At 39.7% G+C, this 22,007-nt stretch overlaps 1 pseudogene across 1 annotated transcript in view; it reads left to right on the top strand.

Moving 5' to 3' along the window:
- LOC308241310 (NXPE family member 3-like) overlaps positions 1 to 21,706 on the top strand; it is a 59,127-nt pseudogene extending 37,421 nt beyond the window's left edge. Inside the window, exon 2 of the transcript in view lies at positions 20,205 to 21,706. The product of the transcript in view is annotated as an NXPE family member 3-like (transcript). The remainder of the gene's footprint in view (positions 1 to 20,204) is intronic.
- Positions 21,707 to 22,007: the final 301 nt, after the last annotated feature.

Genomic DNA, 22,007 nt, shown 5'->3' on the forward strand with positions numbered 1-22,007 from the left:
TATTCCATTCTAAAAAGACATATGACCCTGGCCATGGTTGGAGCGTCCTCCAATACACCAAAAGTTTGTGGGTCACTTCCTGGTTACAGCACATACCCAGGCTGGGGGTTTGATCCCTGGTTGTGGTGCATACAGAGGCACCTCTGGATATTTCTCTTTCACATTGACGATTCTTTCTCTCTTTCTCCCCCTCTCTCTCTCCCTAAAATCAATAAAAATATATTCTCAGGTGAGGATTAAAAATAAATATCCATACGTTGAAAAAACAGCATTGAGCTTTCATCACATACCATGTTTTTGGAAACTGAACATGCTTAATAACTTATACTGTATCTTTAACATACTCAGTAGAAATCTAAATAAGCTCATCCCAGGTAAAGCGCACATACATACACAAAGTGTTTATAATTTGCTGAGTGCAATATGTTTAGACATATCTAATAGTCTCTATTTGACAATTTATGCTACAACAGCTACGAGATAGCAACTGCTTTTGTATCCAATTTAAAAACATGAATGTTCTTCTCTGTACCCTAGAGCTTAAAGACAATTTACAGAAGTAGGCCAATATGAAGTATTGCCACAATAAACTGTTGTTTTACTTTCCTTTTGTAGCAAAAATTAGAAAAACACTGCAATGCTGGTGAGTCATAAAATATGTTAGCAATAAAACAAATACAAGCTATCAAGTTTATTTAATTTCTACTGTTACTGTCATTATTCAAAGACCTCTTTATAGTCTTTCATATATTTGAAGGTAATTTTGAAAAAAATATCAAAGTTGGAATAGCGGATTTTCTCCCAAAATGCTTAGTTGTGATCAAAATCATCCTTCATAAAACAAAATATAAGAAAGCTATTTTACTTGTTTCCATGCAGAAGATATTACTTGTAAATAATTTTATTTTAAAAACATCAATCTTAGAGGATATGTGGTGGCAATATACTTAGCATTATTTTTAAAACAATAAGCTCGTTTTATTTGTCCTTATCAGATCATGACTAATTATATGGAGTAAATCAGTGTTAAGTATTGAAATATATAGAGAAAAAAATACTCCTGCATTCAAAATACACAGTTGCTAGAATACCAAAAACCAAACCTATTTATTGTTCTTTTTGTTTAATACTTTCCCTATTTTAAATATTAATATTTGCCATATTAATTTTTTATAAATGATCCAAGTTACAAGAGTTATAATTAGGGGAAATGACACTAAATACATTACAAGGAAAATGATATAAATTTAAACAATTGTTTTAAAATTATTAAAATTTCATTATTAAAATCATTTCATAAAAGACAGTAATATTCTATACATTTGTTTCTAATTAGAAAATACATAAATTTCTATAAGTTTACCAATAAATATATGGAGAGTATGTAAGGAGAATTTATGTTATATATCACCTAGAGTTCTTCAAAAGATAAATTATTCCAAAATAAATGGCATTTGTATTGCTATTATTTTGTAAATTTGTCACATCAGAAATTATTTCGGATTTTTTTTCTGAAGAATTAAATAATTTGGCAGAGGTTCTCAAATTTTATTGACAGGGATCAAAGTGGCAAATGCATATTGTAAAGAATCTCAAAACTCTGTCAAAAGGTGTGAAGAATGATCCACTGGGATAAAACCACTCCATATAGAGAAAGGGAAGGCTGGAAAGCGTAGAGTAACCTCTGTCTTCCCCAGAAATTCCCAAGTCCATCAATAACAGTGAAGACATACACTCTCTCTCAGATTTCAGTTACCATAGAATATTAATATTAGTCAGTAATTGCATAAAGTACAAATTTTACCACTAGGTTTTCATTCCATAACCACTATGTAAATAACAAATGGGTATCAGTGATCAGTCATCTACTTCTTTCAAAGTTCGCTGCTGATTGGTCACTGTGTATCTTTTATTCATTTTATGCACAGACAGTAAGTGTGAAATTGTGTTGCCTCCTGACCTACCAGTAATAAACTTACAGATATTTTTTCAAAAAAATGGATAATGAGAAGAGGGACTTGGGCAACAAAGATGAAAGTCTAATAGAGAAATAGTAAAAATGCTGACCATGAAATTGGATGTGGTTAAAAGATAAATGCTTGTGGGAAGGTTGACAAGTCCACTATTTGAGAGATGTAATATGCAGCCAGAGGAACTTAAGTAAAAGTAAACTTATTAACATAAATAAAGTGATGTATTTTTTATTTGTTTTTATATATATTTTTATTTCAGAGAAGAAGGGAGAGGAAGAGAGAGATAGAAATATCAATGATGAGAGAGAATCATTGATTGGCTGCATCCTGCATGCCCCACACTGGGGATGGAGCCCGCAACCCATGTATGTGCCCTGGCTGGGAATCAAACAATGACCTCCTGGTTCATAAGTTGACACTCAACCACTGAGCCAGGCCAACTGGGCAAGAAAGTGATTGTATTTAAAAGGAATATAGATGTCCTACAGAAAATGACACCAGCAAAGAGTTTCATAATAAACTAATTCTTGAAAATATTTTTATAAAATGGTAAGTACAAAGGACAAATGTTGGAATTGAATCAAAACTTAGAAAGAAGTATGAGATTTCCTAAGGTAGTAAAAGTGTTCACTCTATAGTGTAAGTTATTAGATGAGAGGAAGACAAATACTATACAATTACTTGATAGTTTTTTCTTTTTCTTTTCTTTCTTTTTCTTTTTTTTTTTTTTCTTGTCTGGAGCCATGCTGGGCTCTTTATTTATTTATTTTTTATTTTTTTTTAAATCTTTATTCAGATTATTACAATTGTTTCTCCTTTTCCCCCCCATAGCTCCCCTCCACCTGGTTCCCACCCCACCTTCTGCCCTTACCTCCCCCTCACTGTCCCCAACCATAGGTGTATGACTTTTGTCCAGTCTCTTCCTGAACCCCCCCATACCCCTTTCCCCCTGAGAATTATCAGTCCACTCCCTTTCTATGCCCCTGATTCTATTATATTCACCAGATTATTCTGTTCCTCAGGTTTTTAATTCACTTGATTTTTAGGTTCACTTGTTGATAGATATGTATTTGTTGTTCATAATTTTTATCTTTACTTTTTTCTTCTTCCTCTTCTTTAAGAATACCTTTTATCATTTCATATAATACTGGTTTGGTGGTGATGAACTCCTTTAGCTTTTTCATATCTGTAAAGCTCTTTGTCTGACCTTCCATTCTGAATAATAGCTTTGCTGGGTAGAGTAGTCTTGGTTGTAGGTTCTTGCTATTCATCACTTTGAAAATTTCTTGCCACTCCCGTCTGGCCTGCATAGTTTCTGTTGAGAAATCAGCTGACAATCGTATGGATGCTCCCTTGTAGGTAATTAACTGTTTTTCTCTTGCTGCATTTAAGATTCTCTCTTTGTCTTTTGCTCTTGGCATTTTAATTATGATGTGTCTTGGTGTGGTCCTCTTTGGATTCCTTTTGTTTGGGGTTCTGTGTGCTTCCTGGGCTTGTAAGTCTATTTCTTTCACCAGGTGGGGGAAGTTTTTGGTCATTATTTCTTCAAATAGGTTTTCAATATCTTGCTCTTTCTCTTCTTCTGGCACCCCCATAATTCTGATGTTGGTATGCTTGAAGTTGTCCCAGAGGCTTCTTACACTATCTTCAACTTTTTGGATTTTTTTTCTTTTTGCTTTTTTGGTTGAGTGTTTTTTGCTTCTTTGTATTTCAATTCTTTGACTTGATTCTTGTGTTCCTCTAGTCTGTTGTTGGGTCTCTGTATAATATTTTTTATTCCAGTCAGTGTATGTTTAATTTCTAGTTGGTCTTTTTTCATATCTTTGAGGGTCTCGTTACATTTATTGGCCTTTTCTAGGATATTCTTGAAAAGCCTTATAACCGTGGTTTTGAATTCTATATCCAGTCATTTGTTTTCCTCCATTTCTTTCGTTTGTGATCTGTTTCTTTGATGCCGCATTTTCACTGATTCCCTGAATTGGTAGGGTAGATTTGTGTGCTAGGTTTCCTATATGGCCCAGTGGGTCAGCCTCCCCAGTTAACCTGAGGTGGATACTCTTGGTGCACCCCTTTGTGGACTGTGTGTACAGCCTTGTTGTAGTTAAGTCTTGGTTGTTGTTGGTATCACTGGGAGGAATTGACCTCCAGGCCAGTTGGCTGTAAGGATCAGCTGTGTCTAAGCTGGGAGAAGTTAGGTGCTGGAGACAGCCTTATAGGATTAGACTTGCTTAATTGCAAAAGCCTCTGGGCTCAGCTTGGATGGGGTGGAGTCTCAGGGCGGAGCAGACAGTCTTGGCTTCCAGTCAGCCTTGCCCTTGAGCATGCGCGCCTCCAGACCTCTGCCTTCCCCGGCTCCTGAGTCTCTGCCCGAGAGTCCAGATTCCCCCCACAAGAGCATGGGTCCCCAGGGTCTCTCCTGGAACTGGGGTTCAGTGCAGTCAGAACTGGGGCTCAGTGCAGTCAGGAGCTTCTGACTCCCTTCCACTAGGGAAAGCCTGTGGCAACCTCCACAGCCTTTGTGTGCACTGGCACGTGAACGCCTCCAGACCTCTGCCTTCCCTGGCTCCTGAGTCTCTGCCCAAGAGTCCAGATTCCCCCCCACAAGAGCGTGGTCCCCAGGGTCTCGCCTGGAACTGGGGTTCAGTGCAGTCAGAACTGGGGTTCAGTGCAGTCAGGAGCTTTGCACTCCCTTCTGCTAGGGAAAGCCTGTAGCAACCTCTGCAGCCTTTGTGCACACTGGCGTGCGCACCTCCAGACCCCTGCCCGCCGGGGCTCCCCCGGGTCTCCCCCGGGTCTCTGAGTCTCCGGGTGCCTTTCTCTCTACCTGACAGTCCAGACTCCCCCTGTATGAGCCTGGGTCCACGGGATTTCACCCAGAACTGGGGTTCAGTGCAGTCAGAACTGGGGTTCCGTGCAGTCAGGGGCTTCCTTCCCCCTCCCGCCAGAGAAAGTCAGCCAGGCTCTCAGCTGCCCTTCCTCTCTGCACGCACAAAGACCCTTTGCCGTACCTCCAATTCTCTGTGAGCTTTTCTCTTTCCTTCTAGTTGTAGAATTTCCACTCAGCCAGCTTTCCTGTGGTTCTGGATGGTGTCCATTCTGTCTTTTAGTTGTAGTTTTGAAATTGTTGTGTGAGGCAGCAGTTTAGGGGCTTACCTATGCCGCCATCTTGGTTTCTTCTACTTGATAGTTTTATCAATGGTTCTAATGTTGAAATTAAACTCTACAAAATGAGTATTAGTTTTACTATTCTTTCCTTATGTACTTACAACCAACACTAATACAGTTTTTATTATTTTGACAAACACTTTTAAAGGTCAAGAAACAATGCAATTTTTCCATTGAATATTAATTATGTCGTGTACAGTTTCAGCCTGCACAATCATTTTTATGATTCTAAGCTACCATGCAAAGTAAGGTAGATAGACAAAAGTCCAACAAAGAAATAAATAATGGATGTGCTGAATACAAAATTGAATGTGATTAGAAGACAAATGTCTGTGGGAAGGAATATTGACAAGGCTACTGTTTTAGAGACAGTACTGTTTGATATAATATATCCTTGCCACTTCATATTTTCATATATGTGCTAGCATATATGACATATATACATATATGAAATATATACATATATACAAACAGCCTAGGAAGCTAGAGATAGTGTCTTCTTACAGAGCAAAAGATGGGCATGCCTACTGCCTTTTATAAAATACTAGAGGCCCGGTGCATGAAATTCGTTCATGGCGGGGAGGGTGTCCCTCAGCCTGGCCTGCACCCTCTCCAATCTGGGACCCCTCGAAAGATGTCCTACTGCCAGTTTATAGGGATTGGGCCTAAACCAGCAGTTGGACATCCCTCTTGCAATCTGGGATTGCTGGCTCCTAACCACTCATCTGCCTGCCTGCTTGCCCCTAAACACTCTTCCTGCCAGCCTGCTCACCCCCAACTGGCCCCCCACCAGCCTGATCACCCCCAACTGCTCCCCATGCCAGTGTGCTTGCCCCCAACTGCCTCCCCTGCTGGCCTGCTCACTCCAAACTACCCCCCCCCGCTGTCCTGATCACCTCCAACTGACCCCCACTGACAGTCTGCTTGCCCCCAACTGGCCCCCCTTGCTGTCTGCTTACCTCCAATGGCCCCAACCCCACCAGCCTGATCACCCACAACTGCCCTCCCCTCTTGGCCTCTAACCACCTCTACCTTGGCCCCGCCACCATGGCTTTGTCCAGAAGAATGTCCAGAAGGTCTCCTGGAAGGTCTCCCAGTCTAATTAGCATATTACCCTTTTATTAGTTAGAGGCCTGGTGCATGGGTGGGGGCCAGCTGGTTTGCCCTGAAGGGTGTCCCGGATCAGGGTGGGGGTTCCCTTGGGGCATGGGGCAGCCTGGGTGAGGGGCCTGTGGTGGTTTGCAGGCCGGCCACGCCCCCCATGGGGTGAGAGTCCCAACTGGGGGGGTGTGGCCAGCCTGGGTGAGGGGCTGAGGGCTATTTTCTAGCTGGCCATGCCCCATAGCGATCCAGGCTCCCAGCCTCTCCTTTTTTTCTTTTCAGCTCCTCCTTGAGTGGATTGCCAGGGCCGGCTGGAAGCAGGTATCTGGAATTTATTTATCTTCTATAATTGAAACTTTGTAGCCTTGAGAGAAGGCCAGGGCCAGCCAGGGCAGGCTGGAAGCTTGGCTTTCTCCATCGCTGGGGGCAACCCAAGCCTCCTGCTTGCTCCAGCTCCATGGCCGCAGCCATATTTGTTGGGTTAATTTGCATAATCGCTCCTGATTGGCTGGTGGTGTAGCGGTGTAATGGTCAATTTCCATGCTTCTCTTTTATTAGTGTAGATTATGCAGCTCTAATGCCCATGTTCCTTTCCTATGACACAACCTATTGTATGTTTAACTATTATATGCTCTCTTTTCTGTACCCTATGGGAATTATATCTCTGGTAACCAGTGCAAAATGCTGATTCTCATAGCTGTTGCTATGAAAAATAATCTCTCCTTCATTTCTAATCCAGGAATTTTGTGTTTTAGCATTTATTAAATGGTGACAGGCTAACCTATTGGCTTGCAAGTAAGGTGATATCTTGGACCCTGCACATTTCTTGACAGTTTTAGTAATGGGGATTGAATATGACACACATGATTTTCTGGTAGAGAATAGATGAAGGCTTCATAAGCCAGTTGGCAGAATTTGAGAGCAGTCCATATAAATATTCACAGTCGGTCTTGCTTCGTGGACATTTTTCTTAGCCCTTATGTTGAAATGAGGCCATAGTAACAGATGCCTCTGATTCAAGTGGACTTCTCAAGAATTTTGCTCCTGTGCAAACAAGCTGGAGTCAGTCATAGGGCTCAAACACCTGTCCAGAAATCAAAGTGACTGTAGTTACTGAGCTGAAGGGCTCCCAAAGCTGAAATAGATAATATCAGGTAGGTTGAAAATACTGGAAAACATTTGGTTGAGTCATGAGACACCATTATCTGAAGAAAGAAGTGAAGCATACTTTGTTAACATTTTTGTAGGAAAAGAGCTACAATTAGTCTTTGAAACAAAGCTGGTTCTACTTGTTTTTCTACTGCTTTCAACAGATCCTATTATACTAAGTTTGTCTCAAAATGTATTTGAACTTCCCCTAAAAATTCCTTCCTGAACCTCAAACTGTAAATGCTTAAAACAGGAAAAAAAATCTATTTCAGCACACCTTTACTGACCAACATTTTGGTCTGATAAATAGTGATATTATTATTAATAATAATAATAATAATTACAACCTTTCAGGGGAGTTGATGGTAGGCATTACAATAACTCCCAAAGGTACGATGAGTGTCAAAAACAAACCAACCCATTATCTGCACTCCTATTTTTCACAATATAATTTTTGTTACTTGCTCTATTTGTTTTTGTAAACTAAGTTATTATCCTCTCTAATAAAAGAGTAATATGCAAATTAACCATCACTCCACTACACCCACAAGCCACGACCACCAGCCAATCAGGAGCGAGTATGCAAATTAACCCAACCATGATGGCTGCAGCCATGGAGTGAGCAGGAGGCTTGGGTTTCCCTGGCGATGGAGGATGCCAAGCTTTCTGGACATCCTGGCAGGCCCAGGCCTCCACACAAGGCTACAAAGTTTCAATTATAGAAGATAAATAAATCCCAACAAAAATGGCTGCAGCCACAGAGCAAGCAGGAGGCTTGGCTCCACTCAAGGCTACAAAGCTTTAATTATAGAAGATAAATAAATCCCAGGTACCAGGGCCTCCGCTTGAGTCGCCAGGGGGCGTGGCTGGCCTGCAAACCACCACAGGCCCCTTGCCCAGGCTGCCCCATGGCCCAAGGGAACCCCCACCCTGATCCGGGACACCCTTCAGGGCAAACCAGCTGGTCCCCACCTGTGCACCAGGCCTCTATCCTATCTAATAAAAGAGTAATATGAAAATTGACCATCACTCCAACACACAAGATGGCTGCCCCCATGTGGTCAAAGATAGCTGCCCCCATGTGGACACAAGATGACCACCACAAGATGGCCAGCAGGGGAGGGCAGTTGGGAGGGACCAGGCCTGCAAGGGAGGGCAGTTTTGAACAATCAGGCCAGCAGGGGTGGGTAGTTGGGAGGGACCCAGGCCTGCAGGGGAGAGCAGTTGGGGGGGACCAGGCCTGCAGGGGAGGGCAGTTAGGGACAAGCAGGCTGGCAGGGGAGCAGTTAGGCATCAATCAGGATGGCAGGGAGTGGTTAGTGGGTGATCAGGCTGGCAGGCAGAAGCGGTTAGGGGCCATCAGGAAGGCAGGCAGGTGAGCAGTTGGGAGCCAGCAGTCCTGGATTGTTAGAGGAATGTCCGACTGCCCGTTTAGGCCCGATCCTACTAGGATCGGGCCTAAATGGGCAGTCGGACATCCCTCTAGGGATCCCAGTTTGGAGAGGGTGCAGGCTGAGCTGAGGGACACCCCCCCCATGCACAAATTTTGTGCACCTGGCCTCTAGTTCTAGTATAAAATAATTTAAATGTTAGTATTAAAATATAAAGACATCTGGAAACAGTCCAAGTGCCCATCATTAGATGAGTGGTTAGAAATGTTGTGGTACATTTATATCATGGGATACAATGCAGCTGTAAAAGAAAGAAGGATCTCTTATCCCCTGAGATGGTATAGAGGAAACTGGAGAGTGTTATGCTAAGTGAAATAAGCCAGCCAGATAAAGGCAAGTATCACATGATCTCACTCATGTTAAAGCTAATGAACAAAATAAACTGATGACCAAAATAGATCCCAGAGACATAGAATCATAGAACAGACTGACAAATCTCAGAGGGAAGGTGGGTGTGGGGTGAGGGGATTAACCAAAGAATTTACCTGCATCTATGCATAACTCATGGGGGAGGGGGTCAATGAGGGAAAGAAAGAGGGCATCTGTAATACTTTCAACAATAAAGATAAAATTTTTAAAAAATATATAAAGGAATATTTAACTTATTAGCAATAAGATATTTAGTATAAGAGTTTATAGGCTAATTATTCAATTTCTAAACTATAGAATTTAAATTTTTATAAATTTCTGTCATTTTTCAACTTCCTTTAATTGTTATTATTGTTATTATTTTCCTTGAGGAAAAATGTAAAATGATAATACAAATTCCAATAGCAAGGTTTAGAAAATTTAGAAGTCCTCAAAATCATTTTGCCCATTGACTTAATTTAAGCCAAAGGCACAAGATTTAATTTTGTACCTATCATAAATATTTATATATTCCACGTATAAATGCAAAAAGCCCCCTTTACACATATGTAAAATTATAGGTCTCTACAGTAAAGTATTTTGAATAATGCCAAAGAAAAATTGCACTGGGCAAAGTTAAACAGGCAAGGAAGTTTTTAGTCAAGGGTATTGCAATATGGGAGAAGTCTTTTCAACTCCACTTAATCAAATGTTGGAGAGTTTTAAAAAATGAATTATGGGGAAATTTTAGGCCACCTGTTTGCTGATTGGCTTTATGCAAAGTAAAAATAAACTAACCTTCATGACAGGTGGTATTTTATAACTCGGTGGGAGGTACCCACCAAAATTATTCTACCCTCCCACAAAGACTGGGAGGTTGAAGCATTATCCTCCTCAGTGATTACATTGTGAAGGAATGGCTTGCAGGTCCTCCCGGGAAAAAAGCGTACAATGTTCTTTGTACTATGAATATAACAGGAACACTGAGAGAGGTGTTCTTGCATCATTGCTAAGAACAAGAATTTGAAGAGGAAAAATTCAGTGTAATTGTCACCTTAACATTTACTCTGTGTCACCTTTGTAAATTCATTGATCTCCCTGAAAAACTCAATTTCTGCATCTGTCAAATGATAAAACCATAAACATTTTCCTTCCAGAGCCATTGTGAAGATTGTAGTTAATAATGCATGTGAAGCATCTGTTACAGAACCTGAATCATAATAAATGCTCAAAAAGATTAGCTATTTTAACTGAAAAGACTCATAGTATTTAAAACAGAGCAAGGATTTCAATTTAATTTTATGTAATTTTATTAAACTACTAGAGGCCCAGTCCATGAAATCCCTGCCCCGGAGGGGAGGGGGTGTCCCTCAGCCCAGCCTGCACCCTCTCCAATCTGGGACACCTCCAGGAATGTCCAATTGCTCGTTTAGGCCCGATCCCACCAGGCAGTTGGACATCCCTCTCACAAGCCAGGACTGCTGGCTCCCAACTGCTCGCCTGCCTGCCTTCCTGATTGCCCCTAACCGCTTCTGCCTACCAGCCTGATTGATGCCAAACTGCTCCCCTGCCAGCCAGATTGCCCCTAACTGCCCTCCCCTGCCAGCCTGGTCACCCCTAACTGCCCTCCCCTGCTGGCCTGTTTGCCCCCAAACTGCCCTCCCTGCAGGCCTGGTTGCCCCCAAACTGCCCTCCCTTGCAGGCCTGGTCCCTCCCAACTGCCCTCCCCGGCTGGCATGATCGCCTACAACTGCCCTTCCCTGCCAGCAATCTTGTGGTGGCCATCTTGTGTCCACATGGGAATGGCCATCTTGTGTGTTGGAGTGATAGTCAATTTGCATATTACCTCTTTATTATATAGGATACGTGCATTTGTCAAACTATTTTCTGCATTTGTTGGCTCTTCTGAAAAGTACTTCCTTATAGAAATTTAGAAGGCTTTGTAAAAGTAAATAAGTATTACAAGACAAGTAAAATAAATTATTTCTTTATCAATCATGGACTAGTGGTTCCTGTGTTGTTTATTATACATAATTTAATACTTAACTGGTATAATTTCAGTGTGAAAATGATATATTAGTATGAAGTTGATAAAAAGTAAAATGTGCCTGGCTGGTATTGATCAGTGACTGAGCGTCAACCTATGAACCAGGAGGTCATGGTTCAATTCCCAGTCAGTGCACATGCCCTGGTTTGCAGGTTTGATCACCAGTATGGGGTGTGCAGAAGGCAGCTAATTAATGATTCTCTCTCATTACTGATGTTTCTATTTTTCTCTCCCTCTCCCTTCCTCTCTGAAATCAATAAAAAAGTAAAATAAATGATGCCCTCATAAAATCAAACTAAAATGCATAATTTATATTGAGTATAAGAATAATATATATATATATATATATATATATATATATAATTTTATACTATTTTCAACATATTTTCATTAAAATATTTTACCATTTTATTTCTCATGTAAGTGTATTTCTAGTAAAAGCCTCTGGTAGTAAAAAAAAAAAACAACCCACAAAATACATTAATTATTGTTCTAGTGACTTAATGTGACATATGCATAAAATATGAAGTACTTAAAATTTGGTTTCTGGAATTCTTCACATTTTCTAATTACAATTATATGCAAATGTCAATTAAAAGTAGTAGCCATTTATTTTTCTTTCTCTCAGGTATTTAATAACACATGTGCTTTGCTCTTGTATGCTTCTCCCCCCACTCCACTGTTCAACAAAGTAATATATGCAAATGTTCTATGAATCATCATAGTACAGAATGGTTTAGAATAAAACCATTTTTCCTGTTTTCTAATACTACACCCCAAGAGGTTATCCTTTCATTGTTTCTGGTTTCAGTTTCTCTGATAATTACAGTGTAGTAAACTAAATTATTGACCCCCATAACTGCATCCTCATCTTTAACATATGACTTTTTATTTCTTACCATTTTGGCTTGGCCATAACTTACTCTGGCCAATAAGATGTTTCACACAATGGAATACACCTTTAAATGATAAATGTTTTCTGTGATAGAGACTATTCAAAGAATGTGCTGTAGCTTCTGAGAACAGTCCCAATAAAGAAGATCCAAAAATATTTTGCACAATGTCAGCATGTTTAGGAAAAATGTGTGGTCTTGCCTTGACACTATTCATCATTCTCTCTATAATTTGTGTGAATGATTACTTTAAAGATAAATCTTATTTATCTTCACATCACTGCCTTGAAGAAATAAAAAGTCTTAGCCTTAATTTGCAAGTAAATTTTTTTGTTAATCCTCACCTGAGGATATATTTTTCCATTGTTTTTTAGGGAGAGTGGAAGGGAAAGAGATGGGGAGAGAGAGAGAAAAAAAATTGATGTGAGAGAAACACATCAATTGATTGCCTCCTGCACCTGCCCTGACTGTGACCAGGGTTTGAACCTATAATCCAGGTATATGCCCTTGACCAGGAAGAGTCGACCAGGAAGAGTCGTATCCACGCCTCTCCATGCATGGACCAGCACTCTAACCACTTAGAAACACTGGCCAGGGCTTTAATAGTAATTTAAAAAAAATTATTCTACCCTTGTAAATAGCATGAAATTAATTAAAATGTACTTTATATTCTTCTTGTCAGTTTGCATGTATGGAAACAAGATTGTGTTATTTAAAAATATAACAATAAATTTCATTCATTTTGAGTCTGAGGCCATGGTTTGCTCTTTTTTTTTTTTTTTTTTTTTTTTGCTTACTTATGTGTTTATGAATCTTCCTATGGATTACCAGAAAATTAAGCCATACTTGACTTGATTTTTTAAATCCATAAATATTTATTCTATCATTTTTTTAAATGCTAGTAATTTGGCCAGGTGAATAAAATAGACATAGTCTTTTTTCCCTATTGGAGCTTATATGTTAGTATAGGAAACAAGCAATAATATAAAATAATTCCTATGGTAATGAGTGCTCTGAAGAAATAAAGTAAGCCTTGGAATGAGAAATTCTAATGATCAAAGAAGAAATCTATCTGATTTTTGAAGAACAAGAAGAAGGCAATCAAATGTTGCAGGCAGCAGAAGAATGGTACTCCAGGATTTCAGAAAAGGTCAGTTATGAATTGATCACATAGAGCTTGAGGTGGGACATAAAATGGGGGTGATTATGAAATAAGAAGCTGAATCTATATCATGCAGGAGTTTGTAGGAAAATAAAAAGGATCAAGATTACTCAGAGTGCTTGCTCTCTTTTATACAATTTAAGTATTTTGGTGCATTTTAAGAAAACTGCAAAAAAAAGTGAAGAAAGACATCGTGTAGAGACATAAATATCACTTGTTTTATTTTGGACTTGCTATTTTAAGGATCAATATACAGGGTGGGGGCAAATGTAAATTTACTTTGTTCATATGGGAAATAATGCAATAATTAGTAAATAATACAAGAATAAACTCTATGTTTCATGTACTCACAACTATAAACCTACTTTTGCCTCACCCTGTAGACATATATTTTCTGTGAGTGAATGCATACATATGTGTGTGTGTAGACAGACAGAGATAGATAGTAACACATATGAAAATACATACATCCAAATAACTCAATAACCAAATATATTCATTTGTAAAAGAATTCAATAATAAGATTACAACATTTTATTATATATCAGTTACCTGATGAAAACTATAAAATCAATTGCAACTGGGCACTCCAGTAATTGCCTAATTTTTGCTTGAGACTGTATAATTTCCTTGTGGAAATCTTATCAATTCCCCATGCTTCATTTTTTAATTTTTTGCACGGCTCCAATTTTTATCTTTCATAACATCTCTGAAAAAATCAATAGCTAATTTTCCTATAACAAATCCATATGGATTTTTCATAAATGAGTAAAATTTAAAATGTTTAACGGGTACATGGCAATTTGTTATATTATTCATTCAAACTCTTAAATATGTTTAACAATTTTTACAATACAAAATTGAAACAACAAAGCAACAAAGCTTTCTTTTTTATAATGTTATCTACTAAAGAATTACTAATGCTGTCTATTAAAAAATGGAGGCCCATTGCACGAAGATATTCGTGCAATGGGCCTTCCTTCCCTTGGCTTCCAGCATCGGTTTTCCTCTGGCACCCGGGACTTAGGCCTTCGCTCCAGCTAGAGCAGCCTTGGGCAAACTACGGCCCGCGGGCCGGATCCGGCTGTTCTATCCGGTTCTCTTGCTCTCCCCTCCGCTCCTTTACTTTGAATTTATATTAGTTCACACAAACACTCCATCCATGCTTTTGTTCTGGCACTCCGGTCCAGTTTAAGAACCCATTGTGGCCCTCGAGTCAAAAAGTTTCCCCACCCCTGATAGAGTCTGCCTTCTTCGTCTTTGCTGCAGACTCAGGCCAGAGTCTGCCATCTTCATCTTCGCTGCAGACTCCTGCTGGAGTCTGCCATCTTCGTCTTTGTCTGCAATCCTGTCTTCGCCTTGGCACTCCGCTCCTGTAGATCCCTTCGCCCCCTGCCGTCCCTCTCATAGCAGGCTTCCTGCCCCTCCTGGCCACTCCATGTCTGGAGCAGCTGGGCAGCCGCCATCTTTGGCCTTCTAATTTGCATACTCACTCTGATTGGCTGTGGGTGTAGCAGAGGTATGGTCAATTTACATGTTTGTCTATTATTAGGTAAGATTACTAATATATGTATATACATAGTACAGAAAAGTAGGTTTACAGTTCTGAGTATGCAAAACACAGTTTATTCTTGTATTATTATTTATTAACTATTGTATTATTTTCCATATGAACAACTATAAAACTACTTTTGCCACACACTGTATATGTCTTGGTCTTATTGAGAGATATGTCATTTTTCCATTCTTAGGCAACTGGATAAAACTAACAAATTATTTATTTTGTCTCTTGTTTCCAATTTGAAGCTACATTTCTATTGATACAATCAAGAAAAACATCTAATTTTTCAAGCTAAGTTTATTTTGAAATTTTTAAAGGCAGTCTACAACTTCTACATGGTGAAAAATGTCTTTGCCAATAAAAACATTCAGTAGAATAAAAATAGTTGATTCTAAACATTAATAAAACATGAGAGACTTTGTCTGATTTTAGAAGTAGGTAACCATATTCTGTGGTATTCTTTTCTGTATGGCATCCATTAGCATTAAAACCTACTTCAAAATATTATGGTTAACATCAATTAAAATATCTTCCCAGTTGTTCACTAATTTTATTGATACAAGTATCCTATATACATTATTATATGTAGATTATATTTAATGACCTTAATATTTTGTGCAGGGGGCAAATGGGGGACATCTGTAATACTCTCAACAATAAAAATAAACGAATTAATTAAATTAAATAAGTGCACAACTTAAAAAAATACTAGAGTATATCCAAAGAAACAGTAACTCTTTTTTAAAAAATTCTTTATTGTTGAAAGTTTTACATATATCCCGTTCTTTTCCCCATTGACAGGCCTTCACTGGCCTATTATCTGTGTCCATGGGTTATGCTTATATGCATGCAAGTTCTTTGGTTGGCCTCTTCCCACCTATCCACCCTCCCTTGCCTTCCCTCTGAGGTTGGACAGTCTGGGAAACAGTAACTCTTATGTTCCCATACAAATGCTATTTTCTTTACTTAACATGTCATGAAGAAGATTGGGAAGCATTATTTTCAAGCAGTCAAAATTATAAAACTCCTTGAGAAAATAAAAGCATTTTTATTTTTTGTCATTAGCCATAAGTACTTAACTATATTTGTTCTTCAAATTTGGTGCCAGAAACCAGTGGCTTCCTCATAAACACCTGTAAGAGTTCTGATTTTAAGATATATTATAACATTTTATTAATAATAATCCTATTCAGACTGCCATGGTCTACTCATAGCGATATAATTCTTCACTTTTTTAATGCATTTCCATAATGAGAAGGTATAGGACTTTAGAACTAAAGAAATTTGCAGTCTATCAGCATGTTTTCTGTGTTCTCACAAATCTTTGATTTCAAAAAGCACAATATTTCTCTAAAATGTCAAACACCTTGCAGATTTATATTATGTCACTTGTTCTGAACATAATCCAAGATTCAGCAAAGCCTTCTGCAACCTCTCCTTTTTGTGTATCCTGGAAATAAAACTTCTCTGGATTAGGGACTTGAAGGATAATCACTTGTTAGAAATCTAGGAGAGCAGAAATAGTGTCTTTTTCTTTGTTTTACTTTTCCTTTCTGACCTTTTTCTATTCATAGAATGTAGATGGAAATGACTTCTAGTGAATATTCATAGACTGCCTGAAGTCCTGAGATAGTACTGCTTAAAAACTGAAGCATGCCCTAATCATTTTTAGCATTCTCTATATGAGCCCTTTGTCCTTACATAATAACAGCAAGAGCTGTCTCTTCTTAGAGCCCCTATGTACCTGAGATGAGGATTGGTTTCCATATTTCAATAGCCAATATTCAATATTCGTAGAAATGATCCAATGAATAACCACTATGTAAAATGGTTTCCATAAAATAATTTGAACATATGGCCACCTGAAGCCCACTCCTCACTATCACTAGCTGCCCTCATACTTTTCTGTGTACTCCCTCCTATTATTTTGGCCTCCCAAATTCCAGGGAATTATGATATTTGGATTAAATTTGTCAGGTGCTTATGTAGGTGGAAAATTTGTGAGAAAAGTTGATAAATTTGATTTTGGATATTCTTATTTTGAACTATATGAGCTGTTCATTAAGTATATAAAGGATAGGATTAGGGAATTACCTATTTATAGATTAGAGCCTTTGAATTGGATGTATGCATGTGGGTGTGGGTTCAAATGTTTGCTTATCCCTTAAAGTTGAAGCAGATGAAGACTATTTAAATGTTGTTGGGATAGAACCAAAGAAGAAAAATCTTTAGCACAGTACTGAAATAGAATAATTTTGTAGCTGAAAAAAAATTTGAGTGTTTGTAATTATCCATTCTCTTAGAAGTATTAGTACATGGAGGGTCTTAGAAATATTGAGTACAAGTCATTATTGACATGAGTGACTTTCTACTTAGCAAAGAAGAGTTTAATAGATGAAGCAAGTATGCATTTAAAAGAAATCTGACTTAGCTTACTTTGCCTGCATGAAAGAAAGACAGACACAGACAGAGAGAGAAAGAAAAAGAGAGAGAGAGAGTTTGAGACACAATGGGAATACCTGGGAATGGAAACTGTTGGGCTCTTTATTTAGGGAGAAAAGAAAAAGAAAATATTTTTGGCAACAGTCAAAACAGACTGAGAAATAGATAATAGACACTTTAAATTGTGTTTTTTTTAGTCAATTCCATTCAGTGTTTGATATAAAGTGATTCTTCAATGCCCCTAAAATTCATAGTAAAATCATAACTTCTTAACCAATGCCTTAATGTAAGCTGATTCTTTGTATTTAATGTTGATTCACTTGTTCTCTGTCAAAAAGGCCCTTGGACCAGTCAATGTAAATATCAAGATTTATCACACAATGTATGTTGTGTAATGATAGAGGAGATGGGAGTCAGAATATAGGTGTAAGGATGGCTCTTAGGGTGAACCACACTTTCCCACTATAACAGATGAAAAAAAATAAAAAAAATAAATTAAAAATGCGTGTGGATGAGTAGAGAACATTCAATCTCATAACAAGGCCAATCACTGAAATGGATGGGTGAATGAAGTTACTACCAGTTTAAGTAGAATGGGAGAAGATTGAAATAATTATAAAGGATAAGCGTGTTACAAAAAAAACCCAAAAAACCAAAAAACCCAAAACAAAACAAAACAAGTTCAGCTGCTTTCCAACCCTGGAGAGACAAGCATGGGATGGGAAGAAAAGGTTGCTTTATTCAGGAAGCTGTCAGCCTGGGAAGATGGCGGACTAATAAGCAAAGGCCATCTCTGAAGTTCCAGACCAAACAGAAGCATTTTAAATGGGAGGGGGACAGGGATTTCAGGGAACAGAGAGAAGTCTGTGTTTCCTTAGTCACAGATATTCTTTTTTTTTTTTTTTTTTTTTTTTTTTTTTGTACTAGACTCCCGGGTGCCAACATTCATAAATTTTCCTTGGGACCCTGAAGTTATCTCCTCCTGCTTGACACAGAGACACCACATCAGCAACTTATGACTACATTCCTGAGAACAAAAGGAGTTGCTCACTAAGAGCTAGTCTGTCTTCCTATGAGACAGGCTAAGTATGCAGGGCACAGCTGTGGATCAGGAGGTTGGCTGAGCTCAACCTAAATCCTTATTTTTTTCCATGATGGTATTAAGAAATGGCAAGGGGGCAAGGGAACTCACTAGTTTGATAACATTTATTCCTGAGAGTTCCTCCTCCAGAAGATGACATTCTTGAGATGTTTCATCTCAAATATGCTTTAAAATATTGTTTTTATTATGCACAAGAGCGAATTCTTTTTTTAAAATACTAGTTTTCTAATCCCTTTTTATGTGGAAAAGGTCAAAACCAAACAACTGGTGACTCACAAGATACACTCTTATTTACCCAGCATTACCAGTAAAAACATTGACTTTCCAGATTCAGTTATTTTTTTTTAAAGAAACCATTATCTTGTTATTTTCTGAGGCAGTGGGTGGCAGTCTTGAACTTGAAACAACAATCTGTTTGATCATCCATCATCCATCTAATCATCCTAACCACAAGAGCTAGTACATTCTTAAACACAAACCAGAGATTTGGAAATGCTGGCCTGTAGGACGACCCATACACATGCTGCAGTGTCTTAAGTAGTTCTGTTGTCTTTACAAAGGTTTGTTAGCAATAGGAATGTTAACATTTAAATGTTGGGCTTTCCCTTTGTCTACAAGTTTAACAAGATGACTAAAAACATTCTGAAGACATATAGACCAATAGAATAGAACAGAGAACCCAGAAATCGACCCAAACCACTATGCCCAATTAATATTTGACCAAGGAGGTATGAACATAAAATGGAGTCAGGACAGTCTCTTCAACAAATGGTGTTGGGAAAATTGGACAGATACATGCAAAAAAAATGAAACTAGACCACCAACTTACACCTTACACAAAAATAAACTCAAAATGGATAAAGGACTTAAGCATAAGACAGGAAACCATAAAAATACTAGAGGAATCCGCAGGCAGAGAAATCTCAGACATATGCCGAAGGAACTTCTTCACTGATACTGCTCCTAGGGCAATGGAAACTAAAGAGAAAATAAACAAATGGGACTACATCAAAATAAAAAGCTTTTGCACAGCAAAAGAAACCATCAACAAAACAACAAGAAAGCCCACTGCATGGGAGAACATATTTGCCAATGTCATCACCGATAAGGGTTTAATCTCCAACATTTACAGGGAACTCATACAACTTAACAAAAGGAAGATAAACAATCCAATCAAAAAATGGGCAACGGACTTAAATAGACACTTTTCAAAGGAAGACAGAAGGAAGGCCAAGAGACATATGAAAACATGCTCGAAGTCACTAATTATCCAAGAGATGAAAATCAAAACAACAATGTGGTATCATCTCACACCTGTCAGAATGGCTATCATCAACAAATCAACAAACAACGTCTTGGTGAGGATGCGGAGAAAAAGGAACTCCTTTGCACTGCTGGTGGGAATGCAGACTGGTGCAGCTAATGTGGAGAACAGTATGGAGTTTCCTCAAAAAACTAAAAATGGAACTCCCATTTGATCCCACTTCTAGGAATATATCCCAAGAAACTAGAAACACAAATCAGAAAGGATATATGCACCCCTATGTTCATAGCAACACAATTCACCATAGCTAAGATTTGGAAACAGCCTAAGTGCCCATCAGCAGATGAGTGGATTAAAAAACTGTGGTACATCTACACAATGGAATACTATGCTGCAGTAAAAAAGAAGGAGTTCTTACCATTTGCAACAGCATGGATGGAACTGGAGAGCATTACGCTAAGTGAAATAAGCCAGTCAGAGAAAGACAAATACCACATGATCTCACTCATTTGTGGAATATAATGAACAACATAAACTGATGAACAGGGAAAGTTCCAGAGGCAGAGAAGCATCGATCAGACTGCCAGACCTCAGAGGGAAGTGTCTTGGTCACATACCAGATGTCTAGCAAACAACTCCAGGCTTCCACAGACCTATTTATCAAGCAGTTCAAATTGCACAAGATTGTGATTGCGGGATCAGTCATTGCAATTTGGATTTTGTATACCAGGGTTTCCTGGCCTAATAGTGTTGTCCCTCTGTCCCCAAGGCCTTGCCCTGCCCGCAAATCCTCTGGCTCTCTCCCCCAGGAGCTCTCAGACCTGACCCATCTTCTGCACTGGCCTCTGACCCCAGGAGATGGTGGGGACCTTTTGGCCTCCACCAGCCCTGAGACCTCCACCTACTACTTGAGGGGTCCTGCGCAGGCCATCTATGTCCTGGGAGGCTACCTGGAGACCATCCTTGTTGCCAGAGACCATTGAGGCAGGCCCAAGACCCATGGTGGGGATCTGTTTTGGGCACAGCTGCTGGGTCCTGACTTGAAGGCAGGGGTCCCTGGGGATGTCCAGGATCTAGAGAATGGCACATACCTGCTGTCCTTCCCCCTTTTCTGTTCTGGGCAGGCCCAGGTGCAAGTTCAGCTAATCCACTCCAGTGAGGCAGTTGGGGTTTTTCGAAGAATCTGGAGGGACCAATAGGCCATAGTCGATTTCATGGGCTATTTTCGGGGACCTACAGGATATGAAGAAATTGTGACTTGCAATATTAACCCCCTGTTAACTGGAGAGGAAGAGTCTACCTGCCACTCTAGGGATGAAGATTTGGGGGAGCTCTGGTTCTGCTCTTGAGCACCCTCCCTGCCCTGCAACTCACTGGTGGGACATTCAAGTGGACGTTACTGGAATGTGACCACACCACAAGAGGAGGCCCTGCTGTTGTGGAATGTGACAGACAAGGTCCTCCCTCAGGGTATTTCTCCAATCTGGGTGGCCAAGGAGAGCAATAGGAGCCTGGCCCTGAAGCCCATGGATCTACACACCATGCATCAGGCAGGGCCCCTGATGGCCGTAGAGACCACTCGGAACATAGTGCTGCACTGGTGGGCCCACGGCTGGCCCCTGCGCTCCCTCCGCACACCAGTGACCACCCTGCACTCTGTGGTCCAGGAGCTGAGAGGCATGGCTGGGGGCCCCCACACTGTGGTGGTGCTGGGGCTGGGCGCACACTTCACCAACTTCCCTCCATCCATCTTTGTGCAACGACTGGCAGGGATCCGGGCAGCTGTGGCTGCGCTGCTGGCCTGGGAGCCCCACACTCTTGTGGTCATCAAACTGGCCAACACTGGCTACAAGTCCGTGTATGGCAGTGACTGGTTCACCCTCCAGGTGAACCGGCTCCTCTGAGCCGCCTTTGTTGACCTTTGTGTGGCCTTTGTGGATGCCTAGGAAATGACCTCCAGCCTGGCACTGCCTGACAGCATCCACCCAGTGAGGCTCATTGTCCAAAACGAGGTGGACTTTCTCCTCTCCTTCATCTGTCCCACCTGAATGCTTCTGCCTTGGGCTGTGTGAACAGAGAAGCTAGTATGATGATTAAGCCTGCAAGCTCTGCCTCTCAGCCCATTATTCCCCTTCTCTGACCTTTCTAATGCACTAAATTCATGTCATAATTCACACAGTTGTGGATTTTTCAACTTGTTATTTAGGCTATTTCTTTTACATGTTTGAAGTCCATGTTATTATGCACTACCAGAAAATCTGACACAAAACAGCCAGCATCAGGGCATCACTTGTAAAATCACGGGTTTTTTAAAGATAAAGTAATAATTCTTTAGGCATTTAAACAAAA

This window comes from Plecotus auritus (genome assembly GCF_963455305.1).
Source record: "Plecotus auritus genome assembly, chromosome: 2".
In the NCBI taxonomy this organism is placed as follows: domain Eukaryota; kingdom Metazoa; phylum Chordata; class Mammalia; order Chiroptera; family Vespertilionidae; genus Plecotus; species Plecotus auritus.